Consider the following 14,350-nt stretch of genomic DNA (forward strand, 5'->3'; position numbering starts at 1 on the left):
GTGGACTTTGAAGTCTCCCACTCAGAGTACATTTTGTGCTTAGCATCATAAATGATCAGAAAACCATGCATGTCTTGTACCCAAAGTCACAATGCTCAAGAAGCTAAACACTGCTGTCAGGTGAAGCTTCCTATTGGAAGCATGAAGTCAGAAAATTATCTCAACAGAAACAACAAGAAAATCAAATTAATATTAGTTTGACTGTCCTTTCATGTTACTTTTCTCATGTGTCATTTTCTCCGGTGATCCACCAGTCCTGATTGCTGGATTTTCCAGCAGACATCAGGACCTTGATGTCGGGTCCAAATCGGAATCTCGAGCCCATTAATGTTGTCAGCGCCTGCCGGTGCAACCTCCTAATTGGCACTCTGTATTTGGTTGGCTCCTCCGGGAGAGATGGGCGTGGGACTATTCCCGGACGGTGCTGTGTGCCATCCACATAGCCCCATTAACAGGGCATGAAGCTTCTGACTCCAATGGGACCTTGGCCTGCCACCGAGAGATACCTCAATTGAGTTGGTGATCTCCGTACATGATGGAGGCCGCTTTGACATCAGTAAAATACCAGTGCTGGTGCAAGTGGTCCCTCAGTGGGTTCTTATTTGGGCTAATTGACTGCTCACTTCTGTGGAACAGGTAGCCATACAGGTTCTCAGTACACCCTTGGAAAAGCCCCTGGAAGCAGGAAGAGACATGGGTGGGCAAAGTTTGCGTGTATCACCTCCCTAGGCAGCCTGAGGCAGTGTGGTCTGGTTAGAAGGCCCGCCTCTGTTCTTGGGGACATCAACCCAGCTTTCCAGAATGATCTTTTGCCTCCTAACCTTCATTCCTCATTCACTCACCTTCCACCCATCCCCATGGCCCCGTTATGCACACTCATATCCCTCATTTCCTCCATGTCCCCTCCAAATCTCCTCATATCCCCATGCCACCTACATAGTCCCCATGTGTGCAGTTTTGGCCTTCTTATTTAAGGAAGGATGTAAATGTATTGGAGGCGGTTCAGAGGAGGTTTACCAGATTGATACCTGGAATGAGCGGGTTGTCTTATGAGGAAAGATTGGACAGACTGGGCTTGTTTCCATTGGAGTTTAGAAGGGTGAGAGGTGACTTGATTGAAGTATATAAGATCCTGAACAGTCTTGACAAGGTGGGCATGGAAAGGATGTTTCCTCTTATGGGTGAGTCCAGAACTATGGGGCACTGTTTTAAAATTCGGGGTCACCCTTTGTTACGCCTGGACCCCAGGTGAGGCCCTCTCCCAGTTTGTTATGATCCTGGATGAGGAGGGATGAACTTCTTTATTTAACCTGCTTAGTTGGTTGCAACGAGGTTAATTTAAAAAAGGATCCCTTCCCTTGTGGATACATTTTCCCAGTCCAAATGTATTTATGTTTGAAAAGGACCCAATGTAACCAGGCTGTCTTGAGTCAAAAAAAGAGCAAATTTATTAGTTATTAAAACATAAGAAAAATAATAAAACACAACACCCATACAGACAGATTAGAAATGAGAAGTGAGTCCAGAAATAAAAGTTTAAAAGATATACGAATCGGTCTTTGGCTGGTCCTTGAGGAGTAGATGGTGAAACGTTCCAGCCGTTAAGTTGAATGATTCCGGTAGAGCTGACTTTGGCAGTTGAGTAGTTGCTTTGACGATTCTTGGTTCTGCAGGCTAGCTGAAAGGAGTTGGCCCATTTCCTTTTCAACTGTGGCTTTGCTGACTTGTGACTTGCTTCCAGCAATCAGAGAGACGCTTTTTATCTGTAAGCACAAGGATGCCTAGTTGATGTTCTTCAGCTGTGACATTAACATCCCGCACAAGCATACCAGGCCTGGAACACCAAAATTAGCACACAGAGACCAGGGTTACAGTTGGTTTTTAACCCCTTTTCTTGTGTATTCCTGGAAGGGAAAAAACAAACATGTCTTTCACCCAGAAACTGCTTTCTTTCAACTCAGTTCATGTCCACAACCTGGAATATAACTCAACAGAAGATGGTTTCTTTTGAGATGGTAATCAGTTTTTTGCATTGCATCTCTTCCTTTGAAGTGTCTCTTTCTGATGGAGGTCTTGACACCTTTTTAAGCGTGACATTCCATTCTCTCTGAACTAGTTGGTCAAGTGTAATCCACATAGGAATTTTCCAGCAAGTAGTTACTTTATACACTTAGCCAGCTTTTGCTTGTATGTTCTTTGAAAAAAAAACACAGGCCTTACTTGAACAATTCAATATGTCCATAAATAATTCGGGGCTATGATCCAAGGTCATGACACCTTTTAGGACAGAGATGAAGAGAATTTTTTTCTCTCAGAGTGCTGTGCAACTTTGGAACTCTCTGGCTCAGAAGGCAGTGGAAGTGGGGTCACTGAATATTTTTAAGGCAGAGGTAGATAGATGCTTGGTAGGCAAGGGAATCAAAGGTCATTGGGGGTAGATGGGAATGTGGAATTCAAAAACCAAACAGATCAGCAACAATCTTAATCAATGGCGGAGCAGCTCAAGAAACTGAATGACCTACTTTTGCTCCTATTTCATATGTTTATATGTATGCTCCACAGCCAATCACCCAATATCTATTATGGACTGACCTCAGAAGCCATGTAATAGCAATGGGAAGCCTTTGAAATGGAATGAAAAAAAAACCAAAACTTAACAATCTAATAAAACTGTCCATCAAACATATAGGCATTCGTACTGAATGGAAAGGAAAAAAAATCTCCAGTTCCATTGAAAAGAAAGTTAAATCCCCTTAAGTGGTCATTAAGTAGTGAAAACAAACATATATTGAGAACATCAAAGACAGATAATCCTATTGTAACCTCTTAAAACTGGCAATCAAACCATATCCACAGTCCCCTGAGAAACAATGTAAACAAACACGCTGCTGAGCTCAGTGCTTCACTAACTTCTGAAATTCATCCAAGCATTCATAACTCACTTGGCTGTCAAAACAAACCATTACAGTTCCAGACAATGGACCCTATTGTAACTGAAAAAGCAGGCAGTTTTTGTTCTATTTCAAAGCAGATGACCTTTCACTTAAAGGGATGGATCAGGTGGCTTTTTTTCTAAGTTTAAACAGCAGGCCAATTTTTTTTCTAAGCTGAAGCAATCTGGACATCTAAAACACTGTTCAGATCATAATAGATGAGTTCCCATGTTTTGCTTTCTTCAGTTTCGAATGCATAATAGCACTTTTTCCAATTGGAAAAGTACTCAAATGCACTTCAACACTTATACAATGCTGGTCAATGTAATAGTCAACTTACCTTTGCAGGACAGAGCCCAATGATCAATCACTGTAGTAAAAACACATCTAACTTAGAAGACAGCATCTAAAATTGACAGTTGAGGTTGTCGAAACATTTAATACTTACCTGTCAGAATGTTCCTGACTCCTCAGCAGGCTTCACCCAAGGTTCTCAAACTCTCTTACCTGGTAGGTTTTCCAAAGGCTTAGAAAACCGCCCAACCCAGTGAAAATGCTGTGGAACATGGGGCAGAATGTTTCGCTGAGTGGGCAGGCGTGTGCCTGACCCACTCGAGCATGATGACATTGGGTGAGCATCCCGACGTCATCATGCACTTACGTGATTGTTCAGTGGCGGATGCGAGCAGGAGTCAGGGCCTTGCCTGCCTTTAATTAAAAGGCCAGTTAAAGCCATTAAAAAGGCAATTAATGCTGATTTTATGTTGCCCGTACGATTTTGCACTCGTCGCATGGACAAAACGGGCAGGTGACCAGCTGACAATTTGCAAAACCGCATCCACGGGCGGGATAAAAAGGGTCAGCAGCATTGCCAGTGTGAGCAGTGAGGAGTTTGGCAGATAGTTTGCTGCTGGTGACTTATTGGTATAAGGCAGCTTCTTCCCTGTTCGGGGTTTCATTCTTAGCATTTCCAGGCTTCATTCCAGGACTCATTGGTGTCTGCAAGGCCCCTGGTGGATTCAGACCGTGTGGACCCTTCCAGGTATCAGACAGCCTTCTGTCACCCTCGGAATGGGGATTGTGGTCTCCGCTGGAGTCACCTCCCCTGAGGGGGAAGAGAGGGGCAGAAGGGAGACAAGGCCAGGTGTCCCACTGCAGCTTCCAGGGGAGTGACTGTTGGGAGGAGAGGTGCAGGCACAAGGGGCACAGGGCCAGCAGGTAGCCCAAGGTGGAAGGGGCTGCAGAAGACACCACTATCTCGCTGCCAGGGTTTACAGGCGGCGATGTAGCTACCTCAATATGTATGAGGTGCAAAGCCGAAGAAGGCTCTGCCTCTCAAGGGAGACCGTGACCTCCATTAGTCAGATGATTGGGCCTGAGATCAGCTCCGACTGTGTGGGTGGATACCCAATGCCAGCGGCTCTGAAGGTCACAGTGGCCCTCAATATCTATGCCTCCGGCTCTTTCCAGGGGTCAGTGGGGGATCTGTGTGGAGTCTCCCAATCAGCTGTCCATAGTTGCATCAAGCTGGTGACAGAAGCTCTATTCAGGCAGGTATTGACTTTCATTCTTTTCCATATGGATGAGGCCAGTCAGGCTGAGTGAACTAGAGGCTTTGCCGCGATTGCTGGGTTCCCCTGCATCCAGGGTGCAATCGACTGCACACATCAAGGTGCCAGCAGGTCAGCCGGGTGCCTTCATCAACAGGAAGGGATTTCACTCCATGAACGTGCAGATAGTGTGTGATCACAGGATGCTGATTCTACAAGTCTGTGCAAGGTACCCAGGCAGCTCCCATAACGCTTACACCCTGAGACACTCCCAGGTGTCAAGGCTCTTTAGTGCTCCAGCTGACTGGATGGATGGCTGCTGGGTGACAAGGGCTATCCGTTGAAGAGGTGGCTTGTGATGCCTCTCTGCCATCCAAGAACAGAGGCAGAGAAACATTATAACAGGCACCATGCCTCCACAAGGGTGGTTGTAGAGAGAACCATAGGTCCGATGCCTGGACCATTCAGGGGGAGCACTACAATACCCCCCAGAGCCGGTGTCACTGATTGTGGTCACATGCTGCGCTCTCCCCAATCTGGCACTGACAAGGGGGAACCCACTGGAGGAAGAGGATCTTGACGCAGCTCCACAGGCCACAGAGGATGAACCCAGTAGAGAATCCAAAGAGGAGCACGGTGAGGAGAATGCTGAGGGTTTGGAGGCAGACCTCTGTAACCTCCAGGGAAGCAGGGACACCAGGAATGCCTTGATCCAATGCTCCTTCAGCTAGGCAGCCAAATAAGCACTACCACCTGATGCCAGGGCTGCCGCCCCCATCCCGGATGCCTGTAATGACCCTTTCCTTTGACCCCAAAGTCCATTCAGTGCCTGTGCAATAAAGTTTAGAGCCACCCATGTCCAGCATTACATACTGGCGTACCCTGTACCACATTAAATAAAAAAGGTGAAGCACACCCAGGCCATTAAGACAAAAGAAAATTTATCTCAGTTTGACAGTCCAAATAAATTAACAGAACCTTCTCTGGCCTTCAACCTCAGACCAGTAAACATAAACCAAACATTGTTCAACAGAGGATCACCCATGACCAGTCCCTCTTGTGCTCATGGTGTCTTAAACTTACGCTTGCGAGCGCTAGGTTTTGGTGCTCCCCCTCTCGCTGGCAGCATTATTGGAGACAGCCTGCTGACTCTGCTGTCCTTTTGGACTTGATGACCTTGGTGGTCGTCCTCTGGCCAGTGGAACCTGCGCTGGCCCCGCCTGGGAGGGAGCGGCCAGTGACACGGCTGGCATCTCCCCAGTCACCACAACCTCACCATAGTCACTGGCAGAGGGGTGGAGGAGCTGCTGCCGTCACCCAGAGCGTCTTGAGAGGAACCTGCAGAGATGACAGGCAGCTTATGCGCCAATGTCAGATCGCCCTGGACCTCCCTGCTCGCCATTGATGGATGGGGACTCATCGCCTCCGCCTGCTCCTCAAGCGAGTGCGAAGTGCCATCACTGCTGTGTACCGACTATCTAGCTGCCGATCTATCGTCCACCGAGGCGCTGGTATCTGTGCTGGTGCCTGGTTCAGAGAGTGGGTATTACGCAGGTGCACCTGGAGCCTGGCGGATCTGGCATCAGGGGTGGGTCTCGGGGTCCCGCGATTGGGTGCGTGGTGGAAAATCTAAGGGAGAACAACGATATGTTATTAGTTTAAGTCATCACACTGTCACTGTGCATGCCAGGCACCCTGTGAGACCATGGAGATCTGCATCATGGTGCCATCATCTTTCAATGATCGATGGGGAATCCAGTTTTGAGGTTCCCATCAATCATGAGACTACACAAGAATATTTGCACCATCCGAAACTCTCACCTCTGTGCACTGCCCTCTTACCTTCGTCTGACACCCCAGCCTCTCCGCAGCCGGTTTACCGAGGCGTGTGCTGGTTCTCCATCTCCAAGGCGTCCTGCTCATACGTCGTGAAGATTAGGAAGTTTTGGGGGCCTCTGCCGGTCAGTGAACTTTCAATTTTGTTATGGGCCATCTTCTCCTGAAAGGACAGAGGAGCATGGATTAGTCCACTCTCTACCTGCAGCACCTTTGCAGCCTGGCCAACCCGGCCTGACGAGCATCTTGCAGGGCACATCCGAGTTAAGGCCCTCAAGCCGCAAGGCACTCAGTGCAAGCAGCCATGGCTCATCCCCTTGGCCAGCTCCGGCGTTATTGACAGTTGGCACGCAGACTCTAACACCCCTGAGCTCCATTGGGGGGATGGCCAGAACTTAACACCTCAACACCCTGATCCATGCCAACATGGTACTCACCCTTCCTGAGCGCAGCAGGTCATTAAACCTCTTGTGGCACTGGACTCAGGTGCGCCACACAACATCATGGCTGCTAACCAGCGCTGCCACCTCATTCCAAGCTCTTTTTGTAAGGCGCGGTGGCCTCCTCCTTCCATCCCTGGGTGAACCCTCTGGCAGTCACCTCCTCCAGGATGATCGCAAGGCACTGATCATAAAACCAGGGGGGCCGAGGGCCAATCCGACCTGCCCTCCTGTCTGGCGTCTGCAGCCGCACTGGAAGCCATAATTTCCTGTTGACAACACCAAAGATGTCTCCTTTGCTGGCAGCCTTCCAGGGGCTGCCTGGGCTGTTTTCAAACTGGTTGCCGGGTTGCTATTGGATCCAGTGGCCAACAGGCGCCCCCCCCGTCTGCTTGGCCCTTCCCGACCAGTGAGCAGCCGCGTTTCACGCTGGGCGGGCTTTAATTGGCCTGCCAGTGTGAAATCGCGGTCAGGGGCCACTCCCGGGTCCGCCAACCGCGCCCACCCGCCGAACCCAAAATTCTGCCCATGAATACAAATTCCCCCTAGGCCTGTCAACGGCAACCCTGGCATCACAGTTCGTGCGTGAAAGGTTACAATTCAAACCTCTTCCCGCCTATTTTACGTGGGTCTCATTTTGAGGGAGAAATTCAAATTTATGGTTTTGTGGCCTCAATTTTGCTGATTCGCTCACCCACTCCTGACTTCTTTGGGACATGGAAATTCAGCCTTAAGTGGCATAAACAGTAAAAAAGTATTAATTTTAACAATTTGGCTGATTGAATTTTGAAAGGCAGCACTGATGACAAATTTTTTGGATGCAAAATTAGACTATGAACACTTAATTGATTCTTATGAAATTTTCTGCCATTTCTACTTAGAAAATGACTCATTTAAAATTAACACAAATACGGGTATTTCCCCTCTCCTTTTAAATTAGTTTTTAAAATGCTATTATTTTATTGTTCACTTAATCTTTCATTGTTCAACAAAAATCAATATTGCAAAGCTGTGATTTTTATTCATGATTGAAAGGGCCTCTTATTGTGAATGTAAAACATTTTCATAAACAAGTTAGTTTTGATGCAAAAAAGTTTATGGGGTGGGGTGGGGTGGTACCTTACCTCACCTTCCCTATTGTGAATGTTAAGGCACACAGTTAAAAATATCTATGTGAAGATTTCCTATCCTATGCCGTTTGATTCCTACCTGCTTTCTCAGATAGTCAACGAATCCTCCTGAATCAAACTGGAGCCATTTTTATACATGGAAATCAGGATCCTGTCATGCCATCAGGATCATGCTAGCATTTTAACAGCCTACTAATTGTGTGCCCATCATGGATGCCATGTTCAGTAAAAGAGACTGGAAAGAAGTGACCAGATACTGTCGGAAAGGAAAACGACCTGGGAGTTAAAATGCCCAGGCCTCAAACTGATGACATTGGGCAGGTTTGATACTTGCTTTGTGCACACCTCGCACTACCCACTCGACCTCTGTCCTTTGCTTATTTAAAACCTGTTCCCAGTTAAAACTTTCCCTTTTTAACTCTTTCACAGTGCACCTTAAATTAGTTTTTAACAATCACACACTTGTTATCTACTGAGGTAGGGTGTGCACTATACACTAAATAAGTGAACTACTCTGATCAAACTGCAGGCTTCTGGCAGACAACAACCCCTTCTTGCCTAGGAACATTGCTGGCTTCAATCTGCTGAGGATGCTTGAAGGCTAGAGCCTCTCAGTTATGTTGGCAAGATCCAGTGAAGTTTGAAATAAAAGTGAATTACAAATGTTGGACGACTTACTGCACAGGTTAACTCATGTTCCACTCGGCATAAATTTGTAAGAAAAAAAAAATGTCAGTCAGTTTAAATCTACATTGGGGAGCCATAAATTGTTTAATCTCTAGAATAAAAGGTCTGACAGGATGGCGGCTATTTGTTTGAATGAAATCAGAATTAATAAACAATTTAAACAAAACCTTCTCTGTTTCCATGGTGTAAATGCTGTGAATGTGAGACTTGAGTTTAAAGTAACATGCTCCCCCATCCAAAGCACTTGATCTATTTTGAATAATTTCCAAGATGAATATGGATCACTTTGCACGAAATGCCAGCTATGAGGTCATAGCAACAGTGGCACCTCACAATGCACCACATGCAAAAGCAACATATTCATTTACCTCCAGGATGTACAGGGCACACACACAGATGGCACACAGTAGGGTTGAGAACAAACCCAGGCCAGAAATGCTATTTAACATAAATGAAGTTGTTTTGGAGAGATAGCCAAGAATAAAAAAAAAAAATGTTCAACTGAGATTCATTTTCATATGAAAAGGTGGAATTGGTCAATGTTGAATCTAACCAAAAGCCCAACTATCCAAACGGGACACCGCAGAATGTGCTGAAAATTAAACAAATTTCCTGTGTAATAAAAATAAATGTGGGTGAAGTACTGCTGTACTTCCAGTAAATGTCATTAGTGGATTTAATACACAATGGCCCAGATTTTGTGGGAGTGCAGCATCTCGTGGCATGCTCTGTTCGTTAGATATTTTTCCTCAAAAATGCTTTGACCCTCAAGATGCTGGAAGTGTGAGTTTAAAATGGTGCAACAAGGTTAACCATGGTGAATGATGAGACCAACAGTTTATCTCCTTAACCAATAAGATGTGGGAATTGAGAAAGAGGCAGTGGAACAATGGAGAAGGAAATAGGTTGAATTAGAAGAAATTAGCTGCTGAAAGAGAAATAGAGGGAAAGAAAAATTGGACTAAAGAGAGAGGGAAAAAGAGACAAAAAGAAACTTGAAGAGAAAAATGAAAACATCAAGAATTAAAAATTAAAAAGCTCTAAGCACGTTTTACCAGAATTTGTAGTAATAAGGCACCACTGTTTTAATTGTCAACTTTCTAGGCCAGAGAGGGTGAATGGCCGTGTAGGAAGATAAATCTCTTCAATTGTACCAATTGTGAGCAGGAAGCCACAGTGAGTTTCCCATCAGATCAACCCAATGAGGAAGAAGGTTGGAATCAGAAGAGGATGGAAAGTTAAGTGTGGGGCTGCTCCTCCAGGCTGCGCAAGAGAAACTTAAGCCTCCCCTGCTATGGGCTAGTGCCCCCATTCTTAATCAAGTGACCCCTGCGGGATGACTCTGGCAGCCGATCCTGCTGCACAACTAGGCTCCAGGCCATAGGATTTTCCATTGCTTCCTGGTGACTTGTTGTCGGGAATGACTGGGAAGTCAGCCAGTGGGTTTCCGGAGCAGCAGGTGAGTTCCACATCACATCATCTCATGAGCTGAAGACAGGATGCCTGAAGTTAAAATAGGGCCAAATGTCTCCCAGGCTGCTCATGTGGATCTCTTTGTGGCTAGTTTCATAAAGCATGGGTGGGGTGCTAGGATCATCTGTTTACCAGTTTGCCTTCGTGGCTGCAGGTGGTGCCTGGGATAGGGATAGTCAAGAAAAAAGAGAGAAATTAATTTCAAAACTGGGAGTTTCCTTGTAAAAAGAAAAATAAATAACCCATACATAAAAATGACTGTTTTGTGCAGATTCATAAATAGTTTAGTGGATCACTTTGTTAACTGAATTTGAATTTGATAATTTTGGTCCAGTTCAAATGAGACAATCAGATGCTTTATGTGAAGAGTGGCAGCTCACTTGTTTACCTTCATATGATCATAAGTTCATAAGATAATAAGAATTAGGAGCAGGAGTAGGCCATTTGGCTGCTCGAGTCTGCTCTGCCATTCAATAAGACCATGGCTGATCTGATTGTGGCCTTAACTCCACTTTCTTGTCTGCCCCATAACCCTTGAATCCCTTGTAGCTCAAAAATCTGTCCAACTCAGCTTGAATATATTCAAACTCAGCCTCCACTGCTTGCTGGGGAAGAGAATTCCAAAGACTAAGGACCCTCTGAGAAAATAAATTCCTCATCACCTCAGTTTTAAATGGGAGACCCCTTATTTTTAAATTGTGGCCTTTGGTTCTAGATTCACGCCCAAGGGATAACATCCTCTCAGAGTCTACCTTATCATGCCCCCTCAGAATCTTATATATTTCAATAAGATCTCATCTCATTCTTCTAAACTCCAATGAGTATAGGTCTGACCTGCTCAATCTTTCCTCAAATGATAATGCTTTCATCCCAGGGATCAACCTAGTGAATCGTCTCTGAACTGTTTTCAATGCAAGTATATCCCTTTTTAAGTACACAGTATTCCATGTGCTTCTCACCAATGCCCTGTAGCTAGACTTCCCTACTTGTATACTCCATTCCCCTTGCAATAAAGGCCAATATTCCTTTTGGTTCCTTAATTACTTGCTGTATCTGCACGCTCACATTTTGTGATTCATATACAAGGCACCCAGTTCCATCTGTACCACAGCATTCTGCAGTCTCTCTCCATTTAAATAATATGCTGCCTGACTATTCTTCCTGCCAAAGTGGACAACTTCACAGTTTCCACATTATTCTCCATCTACCAAATTTTTGTCCACTCACTTAATCTTTCTATATACCTTTGCAGACTCGTTGTTTTCTGTTCACAACCTGCTTTCCTAACTATCTTCGTTGCATCTGCAAATTTTGCTACAATACAGTCAGACCCTTCATCCAAGTTATTAAGATAGATTGTAAACAGTTGAGGCCCGAGCACTGATCTGTGGCACTCCACTAATTACAGTTTGCCAAGCTGAAAATGACCCAGTTATCCTGACTCTGTTTCCTGTTAGTTAGCCAATCCTCCATCTAAGTGAATATATCACCCCAAAGCATGAACTCTTAGCGTGTGTAGTATCCTTTTGTCATGAAACTAACATAGTTTTTCATTATATTATTGCGGTTTATTGTAAGTAGATTTATGGGAGTGTGTAGATGGTTCCGTCTGTGTGATTTGATTAAATTAGAGTCAGACTGCAAGCTTGAAATTATCAGAAGTTAGGGGTAAAAGGTATTTGAAACGCTAATGAGTAAACATGAATGAGGTCTTAGCATGGAGGATGTGAAGGAAATTTGCATTTTTAGATAAGTGAAGGAGTTGTTTGGGTTTCAAAGGGATGATAGGATGTTTACAACTAGCCAGATAAGCAAGGCCAAGAAGTATGTTTATTTTTCCCAATATTGGCAACATGAAAGATTTTTATATTATGGAAAAAATACATTTCCAAAGACATATAGAACAAAGGAATTTACAGATTAAAGGGAGAGAAACATATATAAAGAAGGAAGGAAGGTGATTTGTGGGGCTATATAAGAACTAAAAGGAATGTGTAAAACAGCCTCTGAGAAGCCTCTAGCAATGTTTGCAGAAGTCTGCTGTGTCCAGTAACCAAAGGTGGAGGAAAGCCTTTCAGATTCCACTGTCATGTGGGTGCTGTGGTAAACTTGCTGGCTTGCTAATTAAATTTACAATCTACTTTGGACTCTTGCCTTAATGAGGGTGTATAGTTGGGAGTCAGGTTAATTAGGGATTTTGGGATTTGTTACAGTATTAAGTAACTGTAATCTTATGTATATGTTTAAAAACTTTTATTTTGTTAATAAGTGTATTAATTTAGTTTTTAAAATCTCTAAAGGTGTTTCTGGACTCATTACTTCTTAATTCAGTACACAAATCTTCTTGTAATAAATACAAATTGCAAAATCATTGTGATAGCATGACCAAGTTACCCTTGTGGATTTGGTCTGCCTGGTACATATCATCTGCCACATCATAACATATTAATGTAGCACTTTATCTAATGCCTTTTGGAAATCCAAATACACTACATCTACTGCTTCCCCTTTATCCACCCTGCTTGTTACATCCTCAAAGGTGAATTGCTGAATCCCCCACTATCAACACCCTGGGGATTACCATTCGCCAGAAACTGAACTAGACTAGCTATATAAATATTGCAGCCACAAGAGCAGGTCAGAGGCTAGGAATCATGTGGCGAGTAACTCACCTCCTGACTCCCCAAAGCCTGTCCACTATCTGCAAAGCACAAGTCAGGAGTGAGATGGAATACTCTCCATTTGCCTGGATGAGTGCATCTTCAACAACACTCAGTAAGCTTTACACCATCCAGGACAAAGCAACCCGCTTGATTGCCACCCCTTCCACGAGCATTCACTTCCTCTGCCACCAATGCACAGCGGCACCAATGTGTACCATCTACAAGATGCACTGCAGTAGCTCACCAAGTCTCTTTTGACAGCACCTTCCAAACCCACGACCACTAAGGACAAGGCAACAGACACATGAGAAAACCACCACCTGCAATTTCCTCTCCAAACCATCCTGACTTGGAAATATATCAACATTCCTTCACTGTGGATGGGTCAAAATCCTGGAACTCCCTCCCTAACAGCACTGTGGGTGTACCTACACCACGTGGACTGCAATTAGGGATGGGCAATAAATGTTGGCCTAGCCAGGAATGCCCACATCCCATAAACGAATAAAAAAAAAAGCTCTAATAGATTTCCCAAAGTTGATTTCCCTTTCACAAATCCATGTTGACTCTGCCTGATTACATTATGATTTCCTAAATGTCCTGCTGCTACCTCCTTAATAATGATTCCAGCATTTTCCCAATGACATACGTTAGGCTAACGGGATTATAGTTTTCTACTTCCTGTCTCCCTCCGTTCTTGAATAATGGTATTACATTTGTGGTTTCCCAACCTGCTGCGACCCTTCCAGGATCTAGAAAATTTTGGAAGGCAACAACCAATGCATCCACTTGCCAGCCACTTTCTTTAAACACTAGGGGCAGAAGTTTTCCCTTGGCAGCCGGGCGCGCACCCAGTCCAAATGAGAGTAAAATAGTGCGAGATGACATTGGGCAAGGGTCCCGACAACATTGCACACTCACATGATATGTCGCTTGGCGGGCGTGTGCGAGAGGCAGCTGTGCGCCTGCCGACAATTAAAATGCTTATTGAGGCCCTTAATCAATTAATTAAATCGAATTTTTTGCTGCCCGTCCAACCCCTTCAGCTGGTGAGTGGGCGAATAGGCCAAGCTGGCATTTGCATTTTTTGCGAAGCCTCATCCGCGGGAAAGATGAGGTTTTGATCAGTGATTAAAAAACAACTTTTAAAACTAATTTTTAACATGTCCCTGCTCATGCGACAGTCATGTGAACAGACATGTTTTTCCCTATTTTTGAATTCTTTATTTTTAATGTTAAAAACCTTCAGCTCCCTGAGGCAGCTCTTTGTGCCTCAGGGAGCTTTCACTGCGCGCACTCCCGCACATGCGCACACTTCAGCGCTCATGCTCCCCCCGGCAGCGCTGAGGCTCCCAGCGTGCATTTCATGCTGGCTTGCCGTTAATTGGTCAGCGAGCGTGAAATCGCAGTCGGGGCCTGAGCACTGGTGGTTGTCGGCTTCTCAGCCGCCCCCAGGCCCACCCAGCGAGGTAAAAATCCTGCCCCTGGGATTCAGGCCATTAGGTCCACGAGACTTGTTAGCATTTAGTCCAATTAGTTTTCCCCAGGACTTTTTCTCTGGTGACCATGATTGTTTTAATTCCTCCCTCCCTTTGCCTCTTGATTTTTTATTATGAACAAAGATAAAAATTTCTTTGT

General features: G+C 44.9%; 1 long non-coding RNA gene across 1 annotated transcript in view; it reads right to left on the reverse strand.

The window, feature by feature from the left end:
* Positions 1-1,425: 1,425 nt before the first annotated feature.
* Positions 1,426-14,350, reverse strand: part of LOC144690132 (uncharacterized) — a 77,597-nt gene continuing 64,672 nt past the window's right edge. Inside the window, exon 3 of the long non-coding RNA XR_013578761.1 lies at positions 1,426-1,763. This is a non-coding gene — a long non-coding RNA (uncharacterized LOC144690132). The remainder of the gene's footprint in view (positions 1,764-14,350) is intronic.

The sequence above is a fragment of the Cetorhinus maximus genome, chromosome 14 (genome assembly GCF_964194155.1).
Source record: "Cetorhinus maximus chromosome 14, sCetMax3.hap1.1, whole genome shotgun sequence".
In the NCBI taxonomy this organism is placed as follows: Eukaryota; Metazoa; Chordata; class Chondrichthyes; order Lamniformes; family Cetorhinidae; genus Cetorhinus; species Cetorhinus maximus.